A 7,003-nucleotide genomic window follows, 5' to 3' on the forward strand; every position below is an offset into this window, starting at 1 on the left:
CTTGCTCAGGGGAATAGATACTTGGGTTTGCTGTTAGTTTCTTAATGATGTGCTGAAAAAAATTCAGCTCTCCAGCACCTGGAGATGATGAAGAATCTTGCCAGGCCACCCAGGGAGAGAAAGCTCCACAGCCAAGGACCAGCATTCCTGCTTTTCTGTGTACAATTGAAAGACAAAATGTAAGTGAACAGATCTTCAGAACTATTAAGTGCTATGTTCTTTAAATGACTCTACCCATAAGTTTCAAAAAGTAACTTTGAAAAGTTATAGCGAAGAATACAATATACAGAATAAACATTTTATGTCCCTAATTTTAATTTATAACTTTAATATTATAAACTTCTTATCACAATATTGTTTATAGTGACTCTAACTTGTGATTGGCAGATCACAATGGTGAATAAGAGATGAAACTGATAACCAAGGGGGCAAAAAAAAACCCTAAAACAAAGAAAAATTTTAATAATATATGTTGTTTCTCAATATCTATGTGGAATTTGTTACAAAACCCCCAAGATATCACAATCCAAACATGCTTCAGTTGCTTATGAAAAATGGTATAGTATATTAAATCCTCACCATTGTCAATAGGTCTTGGAAACTGAGATTTTAAGTGAAAGGAAATACAACAAAACCAATTTTACCATGGGCTAATAGATATAAGAATTAAGTTTCTAGGCAGTGCCTATAACTCAGTGGGTAGGGCGCTGGCCACATACACTGAGACTGGCGGGTTCAAACCTGGCCCGGACCAGCTAAAATCAACAATGAGAACTATAACAAAAAAGTAACTGGGTGTTGTGGCAGGGGCCTGTAGTCCCAGATATTTGGGAGGCTGAGGCAAGAGAACTGCTTAAGCCCAAGAGTTTAAAGTTGCTGTGAGTTGTGGTGGCACAGCACTCTATGTAGAGCAACATAGTGAGGCTTTGTCTCAAAAAAAAAAAAAGTTTCTACAGCAAATTTTTTATCACCAAAACATCACCAAGCTTCTAAATAAAGATCAAAACTCTTCAGTATTAAAAATTAAAATAAATGTGAGCTATACATACATTTAAGAAAGATTAGTAAAAAGTAACCCAATAATTATTTATCCAATTATTCCAGTGCCAGAGCTCAAGTGGCTGGACCCTATCCTGGCAGCTCAAGGTCATGGTAGATTCCATTCTACCACTGGGCATACTCACACATAGCCACACCCACAGAGACTGGAACAATGTGGAAACACATATTCACCTAACATGTTTCTCTTTGGGATGTGGAAAGAATATAACCTGGGGAGAATGTGCAAACTTTACACAAACTTTGCAGGCATTGATTTATTTTTTCCTCCTCAATGTTATAATGAAGTGACAATGATGCTATATTTGCATATAACCTATGCACATCATCCTATAATACTTAATCATCTCTAGATTACTTAAAATACTTAATACAATATAAATGCTATGTGAATAGTAACTACACTGTATTCTTCAGGGAATAAAAATAAGAAAACAATCTGTACATGTTCAGTACCAATGCAACCATCAATTTTATTTTTGGAATGTTTTCAATCCATTCTTGATGGAATCCACAGATTTGGACCCCATGAATATGTAGAATCTGTAATTATCATTCCAAAAGTAGTAGCAAGATTTTAAAGCCACTAATTTCCACACATCCTTACTAATAATACATTCTACTATTTGCAAATTTACAAGAATAATACTCACATGTATAATTCACATGTGATATTGGAACCTGAATGGAAGTTTAATTTGCATGACCACATGTCAGTGATGAAACTAAAAATTAGCTCGCCCAAAATCTAATAGTTGATATGTGATTGAACTAGAATTCAAACTTGCATTTGCTATGCTTGTGATATCCCATACTAGAAAGAATGGGAGAGAGTTAGCCTGCTTCAGGATTAGCCAGCTTCAAAGTGATATTGCCTTCTATGAAAGTTATGAAATTGAATGTGGTTTAATGTGTTCTGTCTCTATCTTGAAATTATTAACTTTTTAAAATAGAGACCGTCCATGTTTAGCTTGCTTTGGGTTCACCAAATTATATAGTCAGTTTTGTTTCTGGAAGAGATCTGGGCAGCTCTTTAAATAGTCTGCATGTTTGTAATTGATATGATAAAAACCTAATCAGCCAAGAAAATTGTTCCTGGATAATCTCAGAACTAATTTATTTATATTCATCATTACTAAACAGATTCACCTCTCAGATTTCAAGTTTCTCTTTCCTATGAGAATGGCACTTAGTGGACTCATTTCTTGCTGATATCTTCGAGAATTCTCCAAAGAGAGATACGCTGCATCTTTCTGTAGCTCTCCAGAATGCTCTTCCTTTGGCTTGACCATATCTTTTAGCAAACCACAGGACATGGAACGAAAGTGATTTCTCTAGTTTTCTGAAGGGCTCTTCTCAGACTTTATCTATCATGAGAGAGAAGGAAGGTGTGCAGAGAAGAAGGGAAGAGGAAAGGAGATGAAGGAGGGGGGAGCAAATAAAGAGAGAGAGAATAAGAGAGAGACAGAGAGAGATCCAGGCGATAATGCCAACTATAGACTTTGTCTCCTACCTAGAAAATGTACATTGCTTTTGTACTGTGTTCCTAAGGCCACTCACATAAGGCTCTTTAAATGCCCCACCACCTGGTAGGGGTTTAAGTGTGTTGCTTCTCTGCAAAGCTCCTTAAGTAGTGGAATACTGTCTTGCTTCATTTTTTATTCCTGGACCACTAAAATTTTGGAAAAATTTAATGAAGTGTTTGATAAGATTAAATGACATGAAACAACAGAGTTCCCTTGTATTGAGTGATTTTGGCATTTACACATTTCCATCAAAATTACGTGTTTTTCAGGTGACTTTTATAAAAGCTTTCCAAAACTAAAACTTAATGAAACTTTAAAATGGTTGCATAAGTGTTTCATTGCCTAAAAGCAATGTTTCCAATTCGTTTCTGCTTCTGGGTTTTATTTTCCCAATGCAATTTAGCTAATATATTATCTCAGGAGAAAGTGAGCTACTGATTAAATTAGTGTCTTAGTAGAAGATTAAGTGAACCCACTTCCAGCATAAATCTTTCTTCAACAGCATTTGACAACCCCACGGCTAAGTATCTAGCCAACTATAAATGTGCTTGTCAGGCAGCATGGTGATGAAGATCTTTTGGCCTTTTGATTTTATTTTTCATTTTATTTTCTTTTTTCTGGGATGTCATTTACATATTAAATAAGTGTCTCTTGAAAGACAGGATGTGATTGAGGTCATCTTCTTTGCACAAGAAGAAGATTTTTTAGATTAGGCTGTTTTCTTTTCTTCCTTTCTTTTTTTTTTAGACATAGTCTCGCTCTGTTGCACTACAGTGTTGTGGCATCAGCCTAGCTTACAGCAACCTCAAACTCCTGGGTTCAAGCTCTCCTCCCACATCAGACTCCCATGTGCTAGTAGTCTATTGGATTTTCCAGGAATAATAGCACTAGTGTTCAAACTCACCAGTCAAAGCCTTGTGAATACTAAAGAAAATTTAAAGAGGTAACGGTAATATAACATATTGGTTCTCAAACTTAACTGCATATGGAGTCACCTGACAGCTTTAAAAATCTGTTGATATTTTGGTCTGGGTGATAGGGGTGTCTGTGTGTGTGTGTGTGTGTGTGTGTGTAGGTGTTCACTCTATCATATTTCAACTTTTACCCAACTTGTGATTTGCCTGTATAATGGGCTATTTTTGATTGTATGCTGTACATTTTGTTTATTTTATTAGGTATTCTGAAGTCCTGTTTAATTTTTGTAATTATCTTAGGCAGTGATCTAGTTTATGTTTGGCCTCATCCTGTGGGCTTTAGTTCCAAGACTGACAGTCTAATCCTCCGATCTTAGGCAGTGCTAAATTTGTGTCTCTTACTTGTTTTAGCTCATGATCTAACGCCTCCACTGGTTCCTGCTGATGGAGTATGAAGGAAGAGAAGGAGCTTCCTCAGTCTGAGCTCTCGCATGGCTCCAGCCCATGGGACAAAGAACACTTCCAACACCGAGTGCTCCTCATTGTGTGGGGTCCTTGCCAGTGCTGCCAGCTGAACGGTGTTTCTGAGTTGGTTAGAGGACTCTCTTACCCAGTGGGGAGGTGAGAGTTCTTCCCAGGCTGGCACTTGTGGTGAAATCCTGCTACTTGGTGTTCCTCAACTGCATGGTGTCTTTGGGAGGGAGAACTGAGCATCAGGCCTTACAGGGAAGAGTTCTTCCTCTTGCTGTTTAATGCCAGCGGGGCTCCCTGGTCCATTTCCTTGGTTGTTTATCAAGGCTTGCAGTTGTGGTGAGTTGACTTCTAATCAGTCAGGGAGGAGAATGCACCTATATGGCAGCCTTCTATGTCTCGGCTGGGAGTTGAGAAATGCAGGTCTGGATCACCTTCTTCTGTTATGTAGAGTCATAAGATATTCTGCTGCTGTCTTGTCCCTTTAGTCTGGGATCCCAAACCAGCTCACCATCTTTACCAATGTTCAGACTTATTCCTTTGTTGCCTCTTGAGTTATTTCCAGTGTTTACAATAGTCCATAGTGGAGAAGAACATGAAGAGACAAGCCTATGGCCCTTTGTACAGACCAGAAGTTGCATTTAATTTTCCAGTATACAGTATTTTTATTATTGTCATGTACAAAATTGTGTAGATGTGCAATTAACGTATAAGCTGAAGTCATGATTTGTCCTTTGCCCTGTAGTTGAAAAGACATGGATTCAAAGAAAACATAAATTTAATTCAAAAAGCACTTCAAAAATAATGTACATTTTGTAAACAAAAGCCCAGAACTTTTACTGTGAGTATGTTACATGTGTTACACAGAAAATTTCAAATATCTTCTAAGCTCTCCTAAATCTTTAAGGTTTCATACTTTTTTTTTTTTTTTTTTTGGAGACAGAGTCTCACATTATTGCTCTTGGTAGAGTGCTCTGGCATTATAGCTCACAGCAACCTCAAATTCCTGGGCTGAGGAAATTCTCTTGCCTCTGCCTCTTGAGTAGCTGGGACTACAGGCACCCACCACAATGCTCGGATATCTTTAGAGACAGTCTTGCTCTGGCTCAGGCTGGTCTCAAACCTGTCAGCTCAGGCAACTCACCCACCTCGGGCTCCCAGAGTCCTAAGATTACAGGTGTGAGCCACTGCACCCAGCTGAGGTTTTATACTCTTTAAAGAAAATATTCTGACCCTGGATTAAGAAAGATGAAAAGAAATAAGAAATGGAAATTAAGGAGAAAAAGGGCAAGGCAGAAAAGAGAGCTGGAAATAAGAGGCCTAGAAGGATAACAAGGAGCCGGATGGAAAGCTTGCATGAAGCAGGCCCATGAGGGATAAAGGAAGGAATGTAGTCAATAGAAGAAAAAATGGCTGCAAAATTCACAAGTCAAATTGCAACTGTTTATAGGAGAGCTATTCAGAAAATCATAAAGCATGCTCAGTTAACACAAACTGATTTTTATGATTGAATTGCTTTTCCCTTACTATGTAATAAATTACTACAGATTGAACAGATTAAACAACATGCACTCATGATCTCATAAGTTTCTGTGAGTCAGGAGTGGTGTAAGCACAGCTATCTGGGTCCTCTGCTCAGGCTCTCACATGCAGCAATCAAAGTGTTGGCTGGGCTGCACTCACATCTAGAGGTTTGACTGTGGACGAACACGCTCCCAAACTCACTCAGTTTCTTGACTTAGTTCATTTCCGTGCAGCTACATGGTTGAAGTGTGTTTTCTTGCTGGCTGTTATCCTAGGGCTGCTCTCTGTTCCTAGAGGCTGCATGGATGTCCTTACCATCTGCCCTCAATGTAGGCTCTCTTACAACCTGGCAACTTATTTCTTCATGTCAGCAATGGAAAAATGTCTCTCTTCAGTCTGCTAAGATGGGATGACATCTCATCACCTCTACTATATGTATAATGTAACATAATCAACAGGGAAACATTCCATCCCATTTTCATATCCTATTATTCTAGAAGGTAGTCATGGGCCCGCCTTTACTCAATAGGCATGACTCAGAGTCACAGGCCCACCTATACTCAATCTGCGAAAAGTGCTGTGATAAACTGATGATATGTCTATGTACTAGAAATTGGTCAGTAAAATTTTGTAGTTAATGATAAGCTAATGTATGAGAAAATGAAGAATCACAATGTGGCCCATAAACTGGTTCAAAAGTATTGTATGCTGTCATCAGTTGTACTAGTTCATTGTTTTGCACCTTACATGAGAAGAATGTATAGAGAAGTATTATCCTTAAGCATATATGTGGGCCAGGTGCAATGACTCACACCTGTAATCTTAGCACTATTGAAGGCCTAGGTGGGTGGATTGCTTGAGCTCATGAGTTCAAGACCAGCCTGATCAAGAACAAGATCTTGTCTCTAAAAGATAGTCAGGTGTTGTGACAGGCATTTATAGTCTCAGCTCCTTGGGAAGCTGAGGCAAGAGGATCACTTGAGCCCAAGAGTTTGAGGATGCTGTTAGCTATGATGCCATGGCACTCTACTTAGGTTAACAAACTGAGACTCTGTCTCAAAAAAAATATTATATATTATAGATTCTCAATTTGTACCAAGTTAGGCACAACTTAGAAAAACTTAGAAAAATACAAGCTCCTTATTGGTTTTATTGGCTTTCTTCTTTGAATCATTTACTGTTATGGTGCAACTAATGTACTTAAAAATTCAACACAATATGGCTTAAGATAATTCATAATTATACATTATCAAAGGGATGGCATTTCATTAAAAGCAATCTCATGCACATGCACACACAAAAGTCAATAGCAAATAATAGAGTTCTTTTTCCAAAACCATGGTATTCAAGTGTGGTTCCCAGATCAGTAGTATCAATATGACATTGGAAATCCTTAGAAATGCAAATTCTCAGGTTCTACCCTAAGCACATTGAATGAGGAACTCTGAAAATGAACCCAACACTCTGTAGTTTAACACGTCTTCCAGGTGATTCTAAAGTACAGTTAAT

Source organism: Otolemur garnettii, unplaced genomic scaffold (genome assembly GCF_000181295.1).
Source record: "Otolemur garnettii isolate 467f Iridium unplaced genomic scaffold, OtoGar3 scaffold00032, whole genome shotgun sequence".
NCBI lineage: Eukaryota > Metazoa > Chordata > Mammalia > Primates > Galagidae > Otolemur > Otolemur garnettii.